Below are 21,883 nucleotides of genomic sequence, written 5' to 3' on the forward strand. Positions count from 1 at the left end.
TTTGACGTTAGTATGTACTTATGTCAATATGTCAATAAAACATATATTTGTAATTTGCCTTTAAAAAATGGAAGACATTTTCTGCCTTGCTGAGAAGATCAATGACATTATTTAAAACTTCCCTTAGCATCCGTATAATATTTCCCCTCAAGATTATCAGTCTAAAATATTTTATGCAGTACAATTAGTTTTTTAAAAACGTGTATACCTTTGAAAATGGTTAATGGTCGACTACTGATCCTGAAATACTCTGAGTACGTGAGTCTACACCTGTGAGTGTGAATATTGGTAGCCCTTCAAGGATACTAATGCATTATCCTTGTTTAATTTTCTCTGCAATGTGTAATTATGAGGACTTTAATTTATTCCACAAGCACTTACTAAGAGCCTTGCCGCTGTGGGTAGTTACTGTGGGAGAGAAGGAAGGAGCAGATGACACTGTCCCCACCCTTCCAGAGTGCAGACAGCATCACATAAGATTTTTAAACCAGAGAATGAATTTTGTAAAATAAATCAGAGTGTTCTGAAAAAGGAAATTGCCATTGTTTCAGATATTGAAAAAATTCTATTAGACTAGTCTCAGAGCTATGTGAAAACATTGCATCTTTCCTCAGAAATTAGGCTCAGGGGAATCATGTCTGAAATCCCCAAACAGGACCTATCATTCCTCCTGGGAATTGTCAAACCCGTGGGACTTTTCTCTTTTTTTAGGGTTCACTCAGAGAAAATGAAATCATTTTGTTTGATGAAAAATAACCTGTTTGGTATTTTCCCACCTAACTAAATCCATACAGCAGTTATTTCATGTGAAAATCTATTTCCTAATCTTCAGATTCATTCAGTAACTATATTAATTTTGAACTCACAAGTATTTACATGAATTGGAAAAGCATGAAATTATTACTTAACGGCTTAAAAAAAAAAAAAGCACTCAATATATTGCCAATAGGGACTGATAAGTCTCTTGCGATTTGTCTGGGTATTGGAGAAGTGGCATATGACTTCACCAAGAGGCTCTCAATAGCCACTACTTGAATTTTCAGAGACCATTTAAAATCAGTCTGGGGGTGTAGGGACATATTTTGTGTAATAAAACAGTGTTTATTTAAATAGTCTGCTAGGTGGGCAAATCAAAAGAGAATTTTCTCTGGAACTCTAACAAAGTCAGGGGTCTTTGTCTTGTGTTTTCTGATCAGTATCATCTTGCCATTAGTGAATTCCATAACTAATTTTTTCCCTCATACCTTCAGCACATAGAATAGTGCGTGGACCATAGTAGGAGCTCAATAAATGTTTAGCTGTTTAATGGATAAACAAATTCCTCATCATTTTCCCCTTGACATTTTTTCTTACGTTTTATGAGATTACACAGTATGAAACCGATATTTGGTACTTTTATTTTTTTAGCTACCCAAAATATTCATTACATGTCTCTAATTAATGATAATTAATGCTAGTTAGAAAAGCAGACTATCCTTCTGTAGAAATTTCTCCAAGCTATATGAAAAAGGATTTTTCTTGCTCCAGGTTAAGATGGAAAGAATTTTTGAAATGTCCCCTTTCACTTTCATCAGCTAGGGGAAGGATGCCAAACTGCAGCATGAGTTTTGCTTTATGGATGCTTCCTAAATACTACTCCCAGTCTTGACATTGTTTATTGCTCTTCATGGCTTTGGCCAAGATTTTGCTGCAGCACAAGGAGGGGTTTTTTTTTAGCTCTTCCTATAAATGTAATACTAGAAATGATGTCATACTTACCAGAACATAATGAGTAGCAAAGCGTTTAACAAGAAAAATAAAGCAGTACATATTATGAAGGAACCTATAAAGTGACTTCTATAATCATAATAGATTTAGAAAATGCTTTTATTTCATGTTATTTATCTTTATTAATAAAACTACAATTTTTTTGTTATTAACTGTGTGCCAGGTTCTATCCTAAGCCCTTAACGTACGTTATCTCATTTAACTCTCCCTACAATCCTGGGGGATAATATGGTCTCCATTTTATGGATGAATGAACTGAGACTTCAGTCAGTTCAAACCAATCAGACCAAGTCTGACCCCAAAGTCCTTCATATTAATCACTATATATTACATTTTCCTAGCTTATTTTTGACACATAATCATTTTCTTGTTGTTTTATTTATGCATATGACATACAATAAGGTTAAAACAGTATTCCTGAAGATTATTTTTATATCTATAAGATAGTACTGAATATGTCTGTGAATACTTAACTTTGACATATTTTTTAATTCTTACATATTTTGATATTTAATCTGAAGAACTTTGTTTCCCAAGGAGGAATGTCAGAGAATAAATTAGTAAGTTTTTAAACAACTGAATTATGAAATGATCTATGTCATTACAATAAAATCATATTATTCAATTGTTTATTATTTGTAATATAACCTATTAGATATAATTAACTAGAGAATTCAAGTGCTAAGTAGTGTAACCGATGCCATATTTGTAAAATTTTGAAATTGAAATAATGGCAGATAAAAGTTCAACATGGCCAAAATAAATAAGCATGCAGGGAAGACTATCATGAACAGTGTGAAAATACCACCTTCAATCTCAAGTACAGCTGATAACCCAGAAACATCACTGAGGACACTAACAATTACACAAGTACACTTGCAAAGTAGGGTACAACAGAAATATTTACAGAGCTTAGTTAGGAGCAGTGGAATAAGACAAGACAGTGACATCAAGGCTCATTGGTATCGTAAGAAAGAGATGAATAATTTCTTAAAGGACTTCATTGCAGGGCAGGATTACTGATAACTGGGAAGGGATTCAACAGGAAATATTTTATGGAAGGTGAGTCTTTTGAGGTGGATCTTGGGGATGAGTAGAAGTATTCAAGGGGAAGATAATGCATTTAAGAGCTCCAGGAAGAACAAACAGCATTCGAAAAGGAACCAAAGGAAGTAAACCTGCATGAAAAGCATAGATTGATCTCATCTATATTCTAGAGTGTAGAAGAAGGGGAATCTTAGACGCTAAGGATGGAAAGGTCCATAAATGCTATTAGGTTGCAACATATGAAATGGCCAATATTTGACCATTTTTGAATTACAAAATAAGAATTTTATCCAACTCGATGTAATATATTGGGAGGGGACCTTAAATGCCAAATTGAGGGTTGTGTATTTAATTGGCATTCATTGAGAAACTATTGACTGTTTTTTGAGCTGGAGACTACTATGACCTGAATGATGTTTTCAGATAATTTATCTTATAGCTCTGTGTGTGATAAATTAAAATTGTGGATGAAGGAATGTTGAAGAACGCATCACTTCAGAAGCTATCATAGGATAATCCAGGAAAGAATAAAGACCAAAAGAGAATGCTATTTGTGGGAATGCAAAAAAGGGCATGAAAATGAAAGGTGTTTCTGAACTCAAATTCATATACAAAGTATAGCAACTGCTGACTGGTAGGAGGAATGCAAAACTGAAGGAATCAAAGGCGATTTTAAGGTTTGAATTTGATGAGTGGAAGAATTACAGTGAAAAAAGTGGTATCCCTAGTCTCTAGCACACTGTCTTGGACATACCCCAAACCCATTGCCATCAAGTCTATTCTAACTCATAGCGACCCCTAAAGGACGGAATAGAACAGCCCCATAGGGTTTCCAAGGAGTGGCTGGTGAATTTAAACTGCCCACCTTTTGGTTGGCAGCCAAACGCTTAACCACTGTGCCACCAGGGCTCCAGGACATAGTTGACAGTCAGTAAATGCTGAATGAATGAGCTAGTGAATAAAAAATGAAGAGATAGGTTTGGGACGTGATGATGTCCAGATATGCAGGTGGACTGGTCTAGCAGATTCCAGAAGATGTAAATCCAAAGCTCAGAAGAGAAATTCGGGAGATAGGAAATGGATGAGATTGTAAAGAAAGATAAGAAAAAGACCAGAGGGAGACCTCTTGGCAGTGTCTGCTTTTAGGAGACAGAATGAGGAAGAGGAATTGGCAAAGCGGAAGAAAGAATTTTACAAGAAAGTAGAGGATAGGCAAAGTAATAGAAAACCAAGCTAAAATTGAAGTTCTCCAGAAAAAATTGATGAATGCAAATGAAGAAATGACTGTTGAATTTAGTTGTTTATTTTAGTAATGTTTCCTGTTATAAAAACAAATCCACATTTTGTAAAATTTAGAAGAGTGTAAAAAATGAAATCATAACCACCAATAATTACACAATCTAGATATTATGGTTAACATTTTAAAACCCCTTGGCTTATTTCCTGTCATTCTATTGCACATAAATTTACATAATCAGGATCATAAGAATACAATTCCAAATTCTCCTTTTTTTCAACTCAGCAGGATCTTAAGCATGTTCTTACAACATTTTGCCATCTGCATTATGTTCTATCATGTTTATGTTCTATCATATAGACACTGGACATTTTATTCTCTGCTTCTAATTTTTCACTATTATAATAATGCTTTAATAGAATATTTTGTACATTATTCTTACACAATATTGCAAATTATTTCCAACGGATATTTCCTAACAACAGAATCATTGTATCGTAGGTAATATATTGTCATTTCTTGCCAGAAAAGATTTGGTGGTTTCAAAACGAGCCTCTGCTTTCTGCCAAGAGAGGGAATCTGAGAATATGTTAGTGTCTCACATGTGCCAACTTCTGTGGCAAGTATTTTAATAATCACAGTAACTCTGATATAGATTCTATTGTCTCCATTTCACAAATGAAGGAACAGAGACAGAGAGAGTTGCACAAGGACATATATAGCTAGCAAGTTTCAAAACTAGCTTTGAATGTGGGTCTGATTCTAAAACAGACTAATAGTGAGGTCAGAAACAACCTCTTAAGGAGTTCTTAAGGTAGCTCTTCTGAGAAACACTCTTAAGAAGTCCAGGACTCAAAGGAAAGAAAGGTAAAACATATAAAGCAAGGAAGGTAGTGAGTGAAGTGGAGCTTTGCTGCTTTTCAACATGGGGAGTCCTAGGTCAAAGGACAGGAGCAGACAAAGAGTAGGTACTGCATATGTAAGCAGGAAGAGGACAAATTGCTAGAACATGATTCTCATGGAAAGGAGATAAACAGGCAAGGACTTGAGCTTGGCAAGTAAAATGCATCTTCCATGTAGATAGAAGCAAGGGAAAAGAAAGTCAGACATGTCAAGTGGTAAAGAGAAGATAGGGGAACTTCACATATCATTTGGCTTTTGTCTTAAACTGGTGGAAAATTCACTTATTTATTCAACGAGTACCTATTGAATACCAAATTCCATGCCCTTTTCTTGCCCTCATCAAGCTTTCCTTCTGGAAAGGGAAATAATCAGTAGGTAAACAGAGGGATTTGAAAGATTACTCAGGCAGCTGTCAGAGAATGGGTTATAAGGAGGTAAGAGTAGAAGCTGGGAGATAAGCGTTTCAAACTTTAAAGCACAGATAAATCAACTGGGGATCTTAGAATCAGTAGGTCTGGGGAGGGGCCAGAGATTCTGTATCTTATCAAGCTAATAGGTGATGTTGATCCTGCTGGTCCGTGTGCCAAACTTTGATTAGCAAAAGGTTAAAAGGCAAACGTGCAGGCAAGAAAAATTAGAAATGATTGGAGCAGTTATTATAAGCAAGTCAAATATGAGTCCTTCTCCCTTTGCAGCAATACTTCTAAACCTCTTTGATGGAAGGAGAATTGTCTCTATTTACGTCTGAGCTTTTTCAATTCCAGCCAGCTATTTTATGAAAGATCCATTAACCCAGCCCTTATGAGCTATTGGCATTTCATTCTTTCTGCCTACACTCAATGCTTGTTATGCAAAACCTCTTGCCGTATAATGGATTCTTGTGGCTCAGGTTTTGGGATGTGGTTCATTAAAGCCTGTGCCAGTTTCTTAACTCCAGTTCTCTTCTCTGCTTCATGCTAGTGTACTTTTAACCCCCTTTCTCTCTGGATGTTCAGCACACTTCTGACTTGATAAACTTGTCTGTGCCCCCTAGCCCGTGCCAGCCATCACACTCCTCCGTGCTTATTACTGAAGCTTCCAGGTCTCCACATCCTGTCTTCTTGCCATCCTCATCCTGAATAAGTCTTAGGTAACTGCTTAAAGCCCCAGGGGAATATTGAGGATAGTCTCTGACTTAAGGAATGCATTTTTTTTTTCATCAAAATAATTTTCTCTTTGGTGGGCTGCCTTGGTTAGTGACAGCAACCTGAATTTCTTTGCAAGATTTGTCAAAACTCCACAGGAGGATGCATGTGTTTGTCAACAATTAGGGTGTTCGGAGAGACTACGTTCTCAATAAGCCTTGACAGACTCAGAGGGATGTTGTCTTTCTGCCTCCAGTGCTAGATTGTAGCCCTGGGGTCCCGCCTTCTAGCTGCAGGCACTTGGGAGCATTTACCTGTTCAAATCCCCTTTGCACCACACATTGCATGTGTAAAATAACTAAAAAAATAAGAAATCAAATAAATATGGCGTACTCATACATCAAGGAAGAATAACCAACCCGTTGCCTTTTAGTCGATCCCCACTTATAGTGACCCTATAGGACAGAGTAGAACTGCCCCATAGGGTTTCCAAGGAGCAGCTGGTGGATTTGAACTGCTGAGCTTTTGGTTAGCAGCCGAGCTCTTAACCACAGCACCACCAGGGCTCCAATATGGATAGAAGTCACCTTCAATTGATAACCACATTTCTTCATGTAGAACACTTAGGAGGGGTTCTTGAAGGGAGAATCCGTGAAGCCATGTACCCCCTATGTTAGCTAACAGAAAATGCTTTTTCATGCATTGATGCATATGCCAAATTGAAGCTCAGAAAATGAGTGCCCTGTATGTGCATGTGTGCACACATGCCACTCCAGTCTTTCTACACTGGTTTTTGCTAATTCAAGCTGCAGTTGTTAAAATTTCTGTATTTTTAGTACCATGCCCTTGCCTTTTTGCTATTCATTGTATAGATAAAAGGAGTGAAGTTTTAATTTTAAGGGCTTCTTTATTTCTTGAGTCTCAGAGTACCACAGGATCATCTCTGGCCTTTCTGTCACAAATTTTTCTCTCAAAAGAAGTATAAATCAAATCCCTTTTTTTTGTGGCGACCATTTGGCTCTGACTCAGATGGTTTGGATTAACCTTTTCTTCAGATTCTCTCCGACTGTTAATGACTCTGGGTTATGACCATTTAGAGCTGTCAGGTGTACATTGATCTACATCTGGCAATTGTTAAAGCTACTCCATTTAACACATTACAACCAAAATAGATAGTTGCACAATATGTCGGAACTTCAAAAATGATTTTTTTTTTTTTTTCAGGAAGATCTTAGGTTTTCTTTCCAAGGTGAATTTTTGTACTTACTTTTTTTAAAAAATATTTTCTCTTTCACTGCAAGTTTTTCTCGTGATTATGTTTTGTGGCTATGTATACAGATAAGATACAACATATATTAAGAATTCTTCTCATATAGCGCCTGAGAGCCACTGGTTAGCACGTTTTTGAGCACAGGTGCAGGTGAATTGATGATATTCTGGAATGTTAGAAAAAAAACATAGACTGCCTATACTTTATGAGGAGCCCTGGTGGCACAGTGGTTAAGAGATCAGCTGCTCAAATCCACCAGCCGCTCCTTGGGAACCCTATGGGGCAGTCCAACTCTGACCTACAGGGTCACTATGAGTTGGAACTGACTCGACGGCAGCTAATAACAACATACTTTACGAAGTGGAGACAGAAATCCCTAAAATGATTGAGTTTGTAAGACTGCATTGGTACTAGAGAAAATATAAGAACAAACAATAAAAATTTTAAAAACATACAAGAACTCACAGTACTGAGTGAGTAATCCATACAACTCTATAAAAATAAAGTGAGTGCATTATTAAAATGTTCCAAATCTACCTGCCATATCTCTCATTTTTTAAATCTCTTTTTCATTTTTTTCTACATTCTGAGAGTCTTTCCCCCCTTTTTATCAAATGAATATCAGTTTTGCATTTAGCCCTGCCAATTTTTTCTTTTTTTTAAGTCAACTCAGTACTTAATTGGGCAATCGCATATTAATTTCCTGGAAGTCTTTCCTGTTTTCTGATTGATACTTTTCCATAATTGTCTGCTTATTTGTAAGGTATGCAATATTCTTTCAAATCCTTCTGAGAAAGATAATATAATTGTAAGTTCCCTTTTGTCTCCTGAATTATCTCTGTTTCTTCAGGAGTCATTTTAAAAATGTATTTTTCTTGTTCATACTGCTGACTTTCCTCAAATGTCTTAATTTTGAGGTTTGTTTGTTTGCATTTTAATAAGTAAAGAACTAGATTGAGGATCATAGGTAGCTGTTGTAAGTTTCCCAGGAGGAGCTTGAATGTGGAACCGGCAAATGAACAGTCTAGGCTCTCCATAATTTCATAAATAAATGAAAGTTGACTGTTTCGTTGTGTTTTAGTCCTACGTGCATTTATTTGTACTTGACCAGGTTTTAAAACTAATCACCTGCTTTCATTAAGGACCAATTCTTGTTTTCACCCTAGGACGCAGAAGCTCCTCTTGTCAGCTGAAAATGTCATAGCTAGGGAGAAGAAGACTGGAAGGATTCCAACTGTTCTCAGTGTGCTTCTTAATGACTTGCCCTGATGTTGGCCACACAGCCCTGTCTAACCCTATATTTGTTGACCCTAAGCTTAGGGCTTCCCTATATTTCCTTTGGATGGACCTGCTATTAACCCAGGTGTTCTGCCATAAGTTTCCCTGATATTTTTCTCTTTCTGTTTCAGCACATCTGAATTCTGACTGCTAAAATACCATCAGATTTTTTTTTAGGGTTACATTATTTTTAATCATTTTAGTGATATAATTAGGAGAAAGGAAAAGTATGTGTACCAGCATGATTCTCTCTTCCATCGCTGATCATGTTTAATTTTCTTTACTCTGAATTTTTATAACACCAATATATCTTTCTACTGCGTTGTTTTTCACTTGTTACTATATTGTCCTACCTCTAGTACTTACTAGCTAGTTGGAAAAATTCCTTCTCTTATCTGGGCCCTTTGTCTATACAATAAATAATATTTGATTTTCAGGGCTGAAATGGAACATGTGAATTCATGTTGTAAAGTATAAACAGAGTATAAATGTAAGCGATCTTTATATATCAAACATTGTCATGGATCCTTGGGAACAAATAGGTGCAAACCTGGGGACTGACCACAGTCAAGGGAGAAGCTACCTGCTGTGAATCTCAGGGAGACCCCAAGTTGAGGGAAGAACTGAAAACTCTATATGCAGTGCAGACGAACTACAAACTATGCACTGGTAGCAATACTAAAATAAGCAGATTGTTCATGGATATATTTTTCACCTAATGAAAAGACAAAGAAAAAAAAGCAAATCTAGAATGTAGTTGACATACTATTAGTTAAATTGAAGTAAAAGTGAATTTTAGGTTTGGCATAGAACATATGACTTTATATGTGTTACCCTGTTGGCAAAATTAAGAACGGGAATATTTATGTGAATAATGACTATAATTTAGTGCTGTCAATTAGCTACCAAAAAAAATCACTGATTTTATATGGCTTTAGTTAATTGATGGTTTCTGTACTGTCAGTGGGCTTAAGGCATGAAGCACCCAGAAAAAGGAAATAAAGAAAATGAGAATAACAGTAAAGTAGACTAACTGTAAAAGTTGAAGAAATGTTAAAAGGAATTTAAATGTAGAAAGAAAGTTAGTGTCGCAGTGACCTTTGACATCTATATGGGGAACCATTTGCGGATAATAAAAGAGAAGTGTTTTAGCAAAATTATTAAAATACAGCGTCTTTATTGACAGCCTTCATTCTTAGAAACAAACTGAGAACACATCAAACAGACCAGGCATAAAATAAATGCATGTGCATGTATGCTAAATGACGTATATACAATTCAACAACTGACTGCTATTAATTCTCATTTCTTGCGTGGAGTTATTACATTCTAAACTTGAATGTTTGTAAAGGATAAGTCACCAGCCCTAGTTAAATGTTAATGGGTCTAGTGACATAATTAAATCCAAGGCCTTATCCAAAGGAATGTGAGTAAAATACATTTGTTTGGCTTTTTACGGCCACTATTAAAAGTAAAGGAAATTAAACCATAAACAACTATGCTCAAAAATTGGCATAGCCGAGGCAGCTTTGTGGCAGTATAAAACCATATGTATTTTAAAAAACCAAACATATGTGTTGATGGTGAAGCTCCATTTAACCTACGCAGTCCATCTAGATTGTAACTGATGTTAAAAATGTACTTGGAGACTTAGACAAAATATGGGGTGCTGATTCAAAGTAATTTCATGTTGATGTGCTTTGATTTTCTGTTGTTATAAAGGGCTGGTAAAATTTATAAGTTTTATTTTTTCTAATCCATTCCTAAGGACATAGCCCATAATTAACATGGTGCAGATTGCTTTTGCCATCCTCTCTTTCTTCCTTAGTAATAATAGAACCCTTGCTTTTGGGTTGCTTCCTTTGTAACTAGATGTGACCATATGACTAATATCTGGCCAATAAGGTATAAACAGAAGTGGTGTGTGAAACTTACGTCAGCTACTTAAAAAAAAAGGAGTATGTTCTTCATCACTTCCTCTTTTCTGCTGATAGGAATTCAGACTTAATGGCTGGAGCTTCAGCAATGATTTTGAATGTGAGATAACCTTCTAATGAACTTCTGTTTTATTTAAGTCACTGTTATTTTCCATTGCTTACAGCCTAACCTAATCATCTTAATATAACACCTTAGCAACTCTGTGTTTACGTTCAAAGGCTCTGGGATGTCCTTTTATCAAAATATTTTTTATATTAAAAATGTTACCTAAAATATACCAGTCCAATCTGTTACCAACTCCTATCAGTTCTGGTTCCTAAATATGCTTCGATACATTCATTTCTTTGTCCCCACAAGGACTACATTAGTCCAGTCTCCTGTTATCTCTATCTTGATGACCACAGCAGATTCCTGCATCCCCTCTTGCTTCTCAAAAGCCATTTTACACACAGTAGCTGGAGCCCTCTTTTCAAAATACAATCTAATCATGATATTCCTCTGCTTAAACTCTTTAGTGCTTCCCATATCATTTATAATGAAGCCCAGAATGTATGAACTGTGCTACAGTGCCATCCATGATCTGGTCTCTTCTCACTCTCCAGGCCCATCCAAACCTTCGGGGTTTTTGCACATGTTTTTTCTCTTTGCCTGGAAAACTCTCTTTTCACTGCTACCGTCCTCCCCGGCCTCCTTGTCCCTTCACTTATTCAAGTCCTGCTCACCAGTTAAGTCTTAGAGATTTCATGATTAAGCCTTCTCTCATCCTCTGTTCTAAGTTAGTTCTACGCATTACATACTCCCATAGCACTCTACACTCCTTTCACTTACATTTATCAGTTTAATGCATGGCTCCCCACAAGAAAGTAACCTCCATGAGTGCCTGTCCTATTTCAAACTGGAACCTCTACATCTAGTACAGGAACTGGTACAGAGAGAGAGCTCAAAGAACATTTGTTGATTGACTAACAGATCCTTTATTCTCTTCTCTTTCTCTAAAAAAGCATTCCTACACTTGATCTTAGCCAAAAGGCTGAGAAGCGACTTAAAAAAAAAGCATTCCTAACTGACATCCCACCCCAAGTTCCACTGATCAATATTCTATCCATCCTCTGGATCATCAAAACCATGTATTGCTCTTACCTTTCAATTAGATATTTATTTTTATTGTGATTATATACTAGACTTTACTTACAGTTACTGTTTATAAAAGTCTAAATTACTGTTTGGGAACACATTCTAGAAAATATGGAGCCTTTTAACAAAGTTTTATTATAATTAACAGCCTCTATTTAAAAGCCATTTATTACAATTGCCTTCATCTCAGCAGAGCAGGAATTTCTCGAGGCTATGGCTGGTGAAATATTCCTTTTACCAGCAGAGTGTCTGGCACATAATAGGCGTTTAACATATGTTGGGTTATAATGCAGTGGAATAAGTACAGGGTTTGAAGTTAGATACCCTTGGGTTTAAATCCAGGATCTGCCCTTCATCAGCTGTGAGAGACTGGGGATTTATCTAGCCTCGGTTGTGTAAAACAAGGATGATAATACCAACTTCATTAGGATATTGCAGGAATTAATGAAGATAATTTACATAGCAGTAGTGCTATAATTGTTAGCCATTATTATGGCAAGTTTTAGGATTAAACAAAAGGCCCATAAAAGGAGGCTTGAAGGCACTGCACAGTTTTGGTTACTATATCCACTTCTTTCCTCCCCACTCTACCTCTATCAAACATAAATGAATGAATGAATGAGGTGAAGACATTGACAGGTGAAAAACAGCAAGAGGAGAGATGGAATCATGTTAAACCACCCAAGGTCACCAGAAAGACCTAGAAATTATATACATTCTAAATTACACCACCTGAGGCCGTTCTGCTCTCAGGAGGGAAGCTGGCTTGGGGGAGATGTTAAGAGTTCAGTCATCTCCCATGAGGCTTATCTGCAATGCAGATTTGTCTGAACCCTTCCAAGCTGTTACAGCCTGCTGACCGACCAGCTGCTCTCAGTTTTCCCAGCTGGTTTAATAGGATTTGTCTTTTCTATAGCCTGCTTCCGAGGTCTTCCATCAATAGAACATATTCTGGGTAGATTGTTTTCCCTCCTAACTAGTATCAAAATCCCTATCTATGAATCCCTGAAGTTGCAAGAGTCCATCAACTGTCTCAAAGAAAGCTAAATTATTCAGGATTTATTTTCAGCTCTCTGCCTCTCGCCTCATAGATGTTATCTTTTCTGAAGTCCTCTGACAGTCCTTGTTGCAAAATAAGAGTGGCAAACCTCCCTGTAGGGCAGGCAGAGCCATATACTAGCGGATGAGCTTGGAGGCTGGAGGCGGCTGCCTGGAATTTTCAGGCCTCCCAGGTGTTTGGCTGCTGGGCTGCCTGATTTCAGTTGGTCTGCTTATCTTCCTTTGTAGGAGTAGCATTGGCTCCATCAGTTAGTGAGTCAGGATTGAGGCTATGTAACCTTTCCTGCAGTTTAAGGTTAAGTACTACATGCACAGATTCGCACTCAGTTTTTTATGACTAAGCACAACATATTGTTGAGAGGCTCAGAGCTCAAGCCACATTGGGAACACACACCTGAGTTCAGGTTTAAGCTGACAGCCGTGTGCTCTTGGGCGAGTTACTCTTTAGGGATGGGTTTCTCATCAGTAAGTTTTGGTACTTACCTCATAAGAGTTGTTGTGAGGAATAAACGTTATATTGATTGTAGAGTACTTAGCGAGGTGCCAAGGAGCCCTGGTGGTGCAGTGGTTAGGTGCTTGGCTGCTAACTGAAAGGTCAGCAGTTCGAACTCACCAGTTGCTCTGCAGGAGAAAGATGTGGCAGTCTGCCTTGGTAAAGACGACAGCCTTGGAAACCCTATGGGGCAGGGAGAGTTCTACTTTGTCCTACAAGGGTCACTGTGAGTCAGAATTGACTTGACAGCAATGGGATTGGTTTGTTTGTTTTTTGGTAGCAAGGTGCCAGACACTTAGAAATGGGCAAAAGTGGTGGCTGGTATTCTAATTATTTTTTATTTTTATATATATTTAATTAATTTTATATTTATTTAGTGACTTATACATTAGTGTAAAGTTATAGGTAGGTAATTGTTCTTTTCCAGTTTTGTGTTTTTTGTTTTTGTCGTAATAATACAGGATTTTTGTTTTGGGGACATATTCATGAAAAGTTGTCTTATTCCTTTCTATATATTACATGAAAAAAATTATTCTGTTTTTAGGCTCAAATGCAACCATATCTTATAGTTTAGGCATATGAATTCTAGTTGATCTAGAGGAAAAATGCTACTTATTTTCATAAGGTATTTAATAGTCTCTGGCATGTAAAACATTGCTTCAGGAAAAGGTAAATTGCTGTTTATTATTTATAAAGAGAACGTTTGTGAATTATGTCTGAAATGCAGTGAGCTTGGAAGTCAGTATGATCTAGAGGTGTGCTCTTAGGACTTTATTCCTTTAATATTTTCTCCTTGTGCCACTAATGACTTACCAAGTGTGTAAATGAGAAAAATGCTGATTTATTCTGGCTTCTGTCGATTACAATTCTTGAATCTACTGCAAATCAGTTCCAGGGACTTCAAATCACATGTAGCTGGTAATGTATTTTTCTCCCTTGTAGGACATGCTGATGAGAAAGGATCAAGTATATTTAGCATCTTAGTCATCTTTGAAAGAGCACTACTTAAATATTAAAAAAAAAAAAATCTTAATCTTTGAAGACACACTTTGTATCTACAGACTAAAATTGTCATACTGAATCTCTGCTTAATGAAATTTAAGGAAGGGGATTGTTTACTTGTGTGACATGTATGAACTCTTCCATGCTTCAAGGTTCAGTTTAATAACTTTGTGTTTTCACAGAATTTTGTGTAAAAAATCTCCAAAACTAATTTATACAACACTCAAAGTATATAATATTGTTTTTCCTAAACAACTTGTTCACCTTTTGAATTTATCTGATTGAAAAAGGAAATGGACTAATATGCCTTACCTTCAGTTTTTCAGTTCAAACAAGGCTCAACTATTTATTTTTTATATCACCCAAAAATAAAACAAGTCATCTCTCAGTTAAAAAGAAAAAGTTGAGAGAGTTCGTTTTGTATCGGGGTTAAACACAGCATTGACTTTTTTTTCTTTAAATAATATTTTATTGTGTTTACAGAAGAAAACATTCTTTGATGGTAGATAGTAGATGATAGATAGTAGACAAGAATTATCTTGGGTGAAGGGAAGGACAACACGCACTACAGGGGAAGTCGGCACAACTGGACTAAACCAAAAGCTAAGAAGTTCCCTGAATACAGCCAAACACTTAGAGGGACAGAGTAGCAGGAGTGGGGGTCTGGGGACCATGGTTTCAGGGAGCATCTAGGTCAATTGGCATAACAAAGTTTCTTAAGAAAGTGTTCTGCATTCCACTTTGGTGAGTGGCGTCTGAGGTCTTAAAAGCTAATGGGCGACCATCTAAGATGCATCAATTGGTCCCAACCCCCCTGGAGCAAAGGAGAATGAAGAACACCAAAGACACAAGGAGAATATGAGCCCAAGAGACAGAAAGGGCCACATGAAACAGAGACTCCATCATACTGAGACCAGAAGACCTAGATGGTGCCCTGCTACCACCAATGACTGCCCTGACAGGGAACACCACAGAGAGTCCCTGACAGAGCAGGAGAAAAGTAGGGTGCAGAACTCAAATTCACATAAAAAGACCAGACTTAATGGTTTGACTGAGACTGGAGGGACCCGTGAAGACAGGGCCCCCAGACTCTCTGTTTGCCCAAAACTAAAACCATTCCCAAGGCCAACTCTTCAGATAAAGATTAGACTTGACTATGGAACATAAAATGATACTTGTTAACAGTGTGCTTCTTGGCTCAAGTAGATGCATGAGACTAAATGGGCAGCTCCTGTCCAGAGGTGAGATGAGAAGGCAGAGAAGATCAGGAGCTGGTTGAATGGACATGGGAAATCCGGGGTGGAAACAAGGAGTGTGCTGTCACAGTATAGGGAGAGCAATTAGGGTCACATAACAACGTGTGTATAAATTTTTATACGAGAAACTAGAATTGTAAACTTTCACTTAAAACACAATTAAAAAAAAAAGAATAAAACTATCCATCATAAAAAAATAATAATATGTTATTGTGTTTAAAGTGAAAGTTTACACAGCTAATTAGTTTTCCATTTAACAATTTCTATACAAATTATTCAGTGATATTGATTACATTTTTCACAATGTTTCATCATTCTCATTCATTCCGTTCTGGTTGTAGCATTTCTAATGCTCTAGTTTCCCTGCCCTCTTACCTTCTCATCTTTGCCTTAGAGTAATTTTTGATCATTTGGTCTCATATAGATGATTTTTGAAAGGAGCTCATTACTCATGGGTGATATTTTTCATTTTATGAGCCAGTCGTTGTTTTCCTAAAAGATGACCTCAAGGGATAATTTTGGTTTAAGGTTTAAAGAGTATCTCAGGGCAGTAGTAGTCTCAGGGAGTCCTCTAGTCTCAACTAGTCCAGTAAGTCTGGACTTTTTAAGAATTTGGGTTCGGTTCCACATTCTTCTGTCATTCTATCAGGATCCATCTATTGTGAGTCTGATCAGAACTGTCAGTAGTGGTAGCCGGGCACCGTGTAGTTCTCCTGATCTAAGGGTAGATGAGGCCAGGGTTCATGTAGACTATTAGTCCTGTGGACTGCTTTCTTCTCTGAGTAACATTAACTTTTAAAACAAATATAAAAGCGTTTAGGATTTTTTTTTCTTCAAATGTGTTCAGATAAAATTAGCAAAGGATGTAAAGATTCGGTGGGTTACCCATTCAGAGATAAACTTGTTAGATGCCCATCTAATTGATTTTGACACATAGTGACCCCATGTGACAGAGTAGAATTGCTCCATAGGGTTTCTAGGGTTAATTTTTGGGAGGAGATTGCCAGATCTTTCTCCCATGGAGCCCCTGGGTGTGTTTGAACCAGCAACCTTTGGGTTAGTGGCCTAGTGCTCAACATTTTCTCCACCAGAGGTAAACTAGATGCTGCTGAACACCATTTGATTTCAAACGCTCTGCTTCAGCCAGGTAGGCAGCTACCTGGCTTCTCAGCTGTCAGAAGTATCGAGCCTTTTTTAAGCTCCCTGGTCAGAGCTAGTGTAAATAGGAAGATTAATACATTGCTAGTATTAATGATTAATATCAGCTAGAAATAAAAGTACACATTCACACTGGGAATCTCTTTTAATAAGTTCATAAAAGAGCAGCTGCCAGTTCTCCCAATACCTAGAAAAAGACCAAGAAGATTCTGGGATCTTGTAAGGAACTTTGTGGACAATGAGCACACCAAATTTGGCCTACCTTGCCAATGGGGCTTTGATAAATCTGAAGAGCTAACTCTAGGGTTTGGACCCACTTCTCTAAAGTCAACTTCACAAATTGGAAATTCATTATCAAATCTTAAAATGGCTGCATAGCCAGGCTTGCAGGGGATGCTCTGTGATCACACAGCTCTGGCGGCCCTGGGAGGGTGGCTAGTGACCCACACACAGACATCTCAAACTCATAAATCGATAGTGTGAAGCGTGGCCATTTGTGACAAAAACTGCTTAACCGTAAATATCAAAGTGAGATAAGACATCCTTAAGAAAGAGGGTCACTGGCTGTGCACGGCTGTTCAGTCACCCAACCAGGAGCCAAACTGGCTTCAAGCAAGGGGACGATAATAATTAGTTGAATTGGATTGCCTAAAGCCAATAAATTTAGAGGGAAAGGCTAAAGTACAATGTATTGTTGTTGTTGTGTGCTGTGGAGTCAATTCCAACTCATAGCATAGTGACCCTATAGGACAGAGTAGAACTGCCCCGTATGGTTTCCAAGGCTGTAATCTTTATGGGAGCTAGAAACTAAAAACATGTCGATTTAGTTATTATTTTTTTCTACTGAGCAGGTTAGCCGAGAGAGATGCCTAAGAAAACAATGACAATAATCAATAACTAACAGAGCGCCCGTTACTACTTACAATGTGCCTTCAGTGCAACATCTCATTTGATGTAGAAACTTCAGGAAAATGGGTTTTATCACAAAGAATCAATGTACATGAATGATTTAACCCCTAATGATGTCCCACTTGCATTTTACACGTAGAAGAGGGAAACAGGCACCAAGTAAACATTTAAGAGTATTTTCAAGGCTTTTTCTGCATCATGGTGGGCAGCTCCTTTCACTCAGTGTTAATATCTAAGTGTTGGGGGGTGACTGTATTCTTTTATCTCTGTATAATCTTTTCTCAAGGAGTTCCTGGGTGGTGCAAACGATTAGTGCTCGGCTGCTTACTGAAAGGTTGGCGATTCGACTCCACCCAGAGGCACCTCGGAAGAAAGCCCTGACCATCTAATTCCAAAAAACCAGCATGGAAAACCCTATGGAGCACAGTTTGTACTGTAACACACATGGGGTTGCCATGAATCAGAGTCGACTCCATGGCAGCTGGTGGTTAATCTCTTCTCAACTCTTTGTATCCTCCTTTTTTGGCCGTATAACGGAATAGCCATGGTTTTGCACTTTTTTGCCAGAATTACACTCAAGTTTTTGGAATAAATATAGTTTTATAAGAAAGCCTTTTAGTGACTGTCCCAATCTTTTCATCAGTGAAACAGCCCACAATTGCTGTTGGTGGTTTCAAAGTTGATCTAATAACTTTGCTGTGTGCACTCTGGTGGCAAGAAAACAGCTTTGGAAAAGTTTGTAGAATGCCAAGGTAAAGCCACATATGCCTGCTTCAGCTGCACAGAGGAATGTGCAGTTGCCTGGGGGAGTGTGTTACAGATTCCAGTTAGCTGAGGGTTCTGCCTTGCTGAGCTGCAGCATCTCCCCTGGTCTGCTGGAGGGTTTTGTCTACTGTGTGCATTTACTTGTTTGCACCAGTTTGCACTGATTCACCCCTGAGATTCTGTGGATCCTATGGCAGTGAAGGGAGAGATACCAGAAAGAAGACTTATAGATGAAAGGTAGGGACCTAGAAAGATGAAAGGACTTTTCTCTTAGAACGTTTGCATTTGCTTAGTCATAAACTCAGTGCAGTATTCCTGATAGATACTTAGCTATTCATTAAGTCTTTGCCCACTGCCCTTGAAATAAGAATGGTGTACAAATCCTTGTCTTTATCTTCCCTAATCCAGATGAGCTAATTTGGTAGTTTGGCCCTTGAGTTAGCTAAAGCAAACTGTCAGACAGAGTCGTTCAGTGCCCCATCTACATAATCGTAAATTGTAGCAAAGGGATTTTGTTCATCTATCTTCAAAATATTGCCATCATTCTCTTTTTAGTGATACATTTGTTCTCTGGTGTCTTAGTTACCTAGTGTTGCCATAACAAAAATTATCACAAGAGGGTGGCTTTGAAAAACAGACATTTATTTTTCTCATAGTTTTGGAGGCTAAAATTCTAAATCAGGGTCTCGGCCATGTAAATTCCTTCTGTGGGCCTCTCTCTTAGTTTCTGGAGACTGCTGGCAATCCTTAGTGTTCCGTTGTTGCTTATAGATGCACCTGTGTGTATTGTGTCTATTCTGTTCTTTTTATAAGACACCACTCAGAAGGGATTAAGTTTAGAACCTACCCTTCTCTGGTATGACCTCATTAACATAACAAGAGGAAACCCCAATTTCCAAACAGGGTCATATGAATAGGTACAGGGGTTAGGACGTCCATATAACTTTTTGGGGAGTACATTCAATCCATGACATCTGGTATGAACATCAGCAGTTAAAACGTGATCCAAACTAGGAAAAGAGAGATCCTCTTAGATCCTCATAAATGTGACTATCTTGTTTTCTCTTTGGAAGGCTTTTGTAAAGGATTACATAAAATTGCCTTTTGTATTTCACTGAATAACCTACAGTGCCAGTTTGTTTTATGGAAAGCAGTTGGGATCTTTCCATATTGTGCACACAGGCAGGCTGATAACCCAGTGCACATTCTTCTTCTTTGTGGGGAAAACACTGTTAGGTTCTTTTATTGCTTAAGCAAAAATAACAAATAATTATCCTGCTATAAAAGAAAATACTGACAATTATAATTTGCCAAGCATGTTGTATAAATGGACAGGAAAGCCAAAGTGTTAGTGTCGGCAAATCCCAAAACAGAATATTTCTGCAGACTTAAATATACTCCCACAGTCTAATCGCCTCACCATAGAAATGCTAAAAACTTCAGAGGCTGTTGAGCAACACTATGTATTTATGGTATGTTGTGCTTAATCATAGAGATGTTGTTAAAAAACAAAAACCAAACCTATTTCCATTGACTCGATTCCGACTCATAGTGACCCTATAGGACAGGGTAGAACTGCTCCATAGGATTTCCAAGGAGTGGCTGGTGGATTTGAACTGCCGACCTTTTGGTTAGCAGCAGCGCCACCAGGATAATGACTCACAGTGACCCTGTAAGACAAAGTAGACCTGCCCCACAGGATTTCCTAGGTTGTAATCTTTATGGGAGCAGATTGCCACATCTTTCACCCACAAATCAAAGAGATGGAGATTTTTAATATAGTCAGGAATTTCCCACTGTATTGTAGTTAGTGTAGCAGAAATCTGCTGAAAGAGTGTGCGTGTGTATGTGTGTGCGTTTACATACTTATATATGCACACACACGTTTTTTGGTAGTTGCCTTTTAGTTGGCTCCAACTTATGGCAACCTTATGTATAACAAAATGAAACGTTGCCCTGCATCGTCTTCATGATCACTGGCATGTTTGAGTCCATTGTTGTGGGTATTTTGTCAATCCATCTCATTGAGTTTCCCTTGGCCCTCTACTTTATCGATCATGATGTCTTTTTCTAACTATTGGTCTTTCCTGATAACATGTCCAAAATAAGCAATTCAAGGTCTCACCATCCTCGCTTCTAAGGAACATTCTGGTTATATTTCTTCTAAGACTGGTTTGTTTGTTCTTTTGGCATTCCGTGGTATAGTCAACATTCTTCACCAACACCACAGTTGAAACGCATCAATTATCCTTCTATCTTCCTTTTTCATAGATCCAATATATGTATATATGTAAATATTTATATGTGTGTGTGTCATGGTGAATAAGGCTCTGAAAGAAAACTATTTAGATAGTCCTTGACTTTATCTGTTATTTGAGCATTTCTCCTATGTTGCCTACATGCTTTTCATGATGTCCTGAGTCTTTAGCAAGACTTGCAATTTCGATTTGCAATTGAGTGGAATAAAGTTTCCACTGTGTTGTCAGGTATTAACATCTTCAAACAGTCATTCAGGAAATCAACTAAAGAGCAAAGGCCTTGACCTTTTGAGAAAGGATAGAAGCTAGTGTTAACCAGGGATAGATAGATATTCAAGTGGGTCCTCATTTTATAAATGGTCAGTTCACTAGTGATTATATTCATGTTATGGTTAGGCGGTCCAGTAGAAAACAAATTTCCCAAATTTGGAAAATGGTCTTTATCACTCAAAATCATATACTCTTTTCTTTAAGAAGCATCCATTTGGTTGACATCACCATGGAGGACTGTTAATAGTAATAATTATTCAGTCTTTTTGGCTTCCGGCTCTTTCAAAAAATTACTTGAGGATGGTTTCTGATGATGTGTTCATGAATGAAAACATAAAGGAAATGTAGAGCTGCAGGTACAACTACACATATTTTGTTTTCAGGCACAATGAAAAGGCAAGTTGTTCCTCTTGGTGTTAACATGTTAAGAAAGAATGGGAAGATTGAGGTTAAAAATGCAGTAGATTCACTTTGCAGACCCAATCTAGTAAGAAACTAGATAATTAGCATCTCTATTAGCGTGAACATACAGAGGAGCTTTAGAACAATCTTCAAAAATGTCATCCTTTCTTTTGACCTCATTTTGAATGCAATGAATAATTATGACATTTGATAGTTGAAATCATGTCTATGAGTCATTTACTTTGCATCTTTGAGATTGTTGTTCCTCATAGATGCAAAGTTCATAATTAGATTGACATTTAAAGCAACAATAATGACACTAGAAAGTCAAAAGCAAATTCAACTAACAAATTGTAGAAGGAGGCTGATACTTCTTTTTTAAGGGATCTCCTCAGTAAGCTAATAACATTAACTATAGTAAGTATATAATTGCTATTGTGTTCCTATTAAGCTCCAGCAGAAATGCTTATTAACTTTAAATGTAATTTGAAGATGTAAGTTTTATTTTAATGAGTAGAAAAACTAATAACATCTGCCAGTATGTGTAAGGTAATAACCACAAATCTCATCTACTGACCAACACTTCTCTAATTTGAGGTACATTTCCAAGTAG

At 37.5% G+C, this 21,883-nt stretch overlaps 1 protein-coding gene across 3 annotated transcripts in view; it reads left to right on the top strand.

The window, feature by feature from the left end:
* Positions 1-21,883, top strand: part of MAP2 (microtubule associated protein 2) — a 293,387-nt gene that overhangs the window by 156,863 nt on the left and 114,641 nt on the right. The gene's annotated exons all lie outside the window — the stretch shown is intronic.

Source organism: Trichechus manatus, unplaced genomic scaffold, assembly GCF_000243295.1.
Source record: "Trichechus manatus latirostris isolate Lorelei unplaced genomic scaffold, TriManLat1.0 scaffold00041, whole genome shotgun sequence".
NCBI lineage: Eukaryota > Metazoa > Chordata > Mammalia > Sirenia > Trichechidae > Trichechus > Trichechus manatus.